Raw genomic sequence first — 2,899 nt, forward strand, 5'->3', positions numbered from 1 at the left:
ATAAAAAGAGGAGCCTAACCCCGGACATGCCTTATCGCTTTAGTTATTTATTTAGTTAGTTTTCTGAATCGCCATGCATTTGCGATCGATGTTCATTGGCTAATTTGAAAACAACCAACTTCCCACAGACGTCTTCTAAACGAACAAAGTGCTGTTATATTGTTCGAAATCCACTAGGTGCCACGCTCGAGTTGAGAAAAGATTTTAAAGTCTCGTCACACGCGGGTTTTGTTCGCACGGTTTGGCCGTGGGCTTGCAGTGTGGTGCAGTGGAACAGTTTTTCTCTGCATGCACACGCACACGCACAAATAATAATAATAACTAGGACTGCAAGCAGTCATATACGGGCCCTCGTTCCGCGCGACCGCCTACCCAGGGCAGTGTGTTCTCTTGTGACCACATGTGCATGCAGGGGCAACCAGTCATCACAGTTAAAATTTTAAACAAATCATACAATGCATCAAGGAGTTATGACATGTTGATTGTTCATCCACTTGGGGGCGCTCAGTGTACAAACAGAGGGGCTGGGTGTGTTCAGGAGCCAACCGTCATCATACATGTGAAGTTTCAAGTCAATCAGGCAAAGCATGAAGGAGTTATCATGACTTGATGTTCCATGGCAAAGGGTCAAAATGGCGGCGCCATAGCGGCCACACCCTTCAACATAGAGAAAAGCTTTCGATAACTTTTGGTCAGTGTCATCTCTGGATGCTGTCAAAGAAATTTGAAGTGCATTGGACAATATCCCTAGGAGGATTTCGTTCAAATACAACATGTAGAAATCATTTCAAAATGAGAAGAAAATTCAAACTGGCTGACTTCCTGTTTGGAGTAGACTCATGGTGCAAGAGACTTTTTTGTACGTCTATGCAAGTCACACATGTGTACCAATTTTCATCTCCCTACTCCAAAAAAACCATATGGGGAGGGGTTTTTGAAATTTTCAAGGGGGCGCTATTGAGGCACTTTGCCCCGCCTATGGGTGAGGCCCCTATGAATTGTAAGAGGTTGTCATGCTTGACCTGTGTATCAATTTTCATGATGATATGACAAAATTAAAGCTGTCAAAAGGAAGAACGTAATTTTATGGCGAAGGGGCGATATTCAGTACGCCTCCACACAGAAGCCATTACTCGTAAGTTCACGGCGATCATCACCTATGTTCACCAACTTGTTCTGCATGTTTTAGAAGTGGAAGGAAGTTGATGGTGTTAAGTATGTGACATCAGTACCTGTTTAAGTATAATGTTCCATGGCAAAGGGTCAAAATGGCGGCACCATAGCGGCCACACCCTTCGACATAAAGAAAAGCTTTCAATAACTTTTGGTCAGTATCATCTGTGGGTGATGTGGAAGAAATTTGAAGTGCATTGGACAAAATCCCTAGGAGGAGTTTGTTCAAATACATGTGGAAATCACGCCAAAATGAGAAGAAAATTCAAAATGGCCAACTTCCTGTTTGGAGTAGACCCATGGTGCAAGAGACTTTTTTGTACGTCTATGCAAGTCACACGTGTACCAATTTTCATCTTCCTACTCCAAAAACCCCTATGTGGAGGGGTTTTTGAAAGTTTCAAGGGGGCGCTATTGAGGCATTTTGCCCCGCCCATGGGCGACGCCCCTATGAATTGTAAGAGATTGTCGTGTTCGACCTGTGTATCAATTTTCATGATGATGTGACAAAATTAAAGCCGTCAAAAGGAAGAACGTAATTTCATGGCGAATGGGCAATATTTGGCACGCCGCCACACGGACGCCATTACTCGTAACTTCACGGCGTTCATCGCCTATGTTCACCAATTTGTTCTGCATGTTTTAGAAGTGGGATGAAGTTGATTGGGTTAAGTATGTAACATCAGGACCTCTTAAAGTAAAAATAGGACATTTCCCACCACCAGCGGGGGGCGCTATGGCGCAGGTGGGAACTTAAGATATGTAGCCGTTCAGGGCGGAGCCCTCATCATGTCCAGCAAGTTTGAAGGATCTACGATGAAGTATGTGGGCGTGACAGCCGTTCGAAGTGAAATGGCGTGCTCCGAAAAGCTCGCCAAAGTTTGACGACCCCTAGCAGCCACGCCTTTTGACTTAATTAGAATCTTTTGATAACTTTTGATCACCATTGTGTTGTGATGATTTTGACCAAATTTGAAGACAATCGGATGAAATCCCTACGACGAGTTCGTTCAAATGTAAGTAGTGGAAATGGCCAAAAATGGCGCAAATTTGTTCAAAATCGAAACTTAAAATCAAAATGGCCGACTTCCTGTCGATATTTCACCATGACAGTAAGAGACTTTTTCGTGCGTCCTGGCATGGTAAATATGTGTACCGAATTTCGTGAGGCTACGATGAAAAAAGCCCAATGAGGAGGGGTTTTTGAAAAATTCTAGGGGGGCGCTATTTCGCGATTTTTCTGCGACCATGTGCGACGCCCCCAAAATATCGAATTTCGGATCCGGCCGGACGACTTTGGAAAGTTTGGTTAGTTTTTGAGCATGGGAAGAGGCCGAAATTTCGATTTCAAAAGTGAGAATAATAATAATAATAATAATAATAAACAGCGCAATTACAACAGGGTCCTCGTAGGACGTTGCCTACTCGGGCCCTAATAATAACAACTGAGTCCTCTAATATCGATTTTCCTCTGGAAAATAAACGTTGCAAAACCATGAATATTTAAGTAAATGTGAGCAAACACCAAAATCTGTAAAATATTGTGCGTTCTTTCTACTACGCGTTCTTTTTGTTCTTATTTCCCTATACATCTGAAAAGAGTAAATACTGACAGACGTGAAAAAGGTCCAATCCACATGAAGAATCGATAACCAAAATCCCACCTACTGACAAAACTGGCCAATGGTAGCCCTGGAATTGATGAGCTGTTCCACTCAACCTCGCT

This window comes from Thalassophryne amazonica, chromosome 18, assembly GCF_902500255.1.
Source record: "Thalassophryne amazonica chromosome 18, fThaAma1.1, whole genome shotgun sequence".
Lineage (NCBI taxonomy): Eukaryota > Metazoa > Chordata > Actinopteri > Batrachoidiformes > Batrachoididae > Thalassophryne > Thalassophryne amazonica.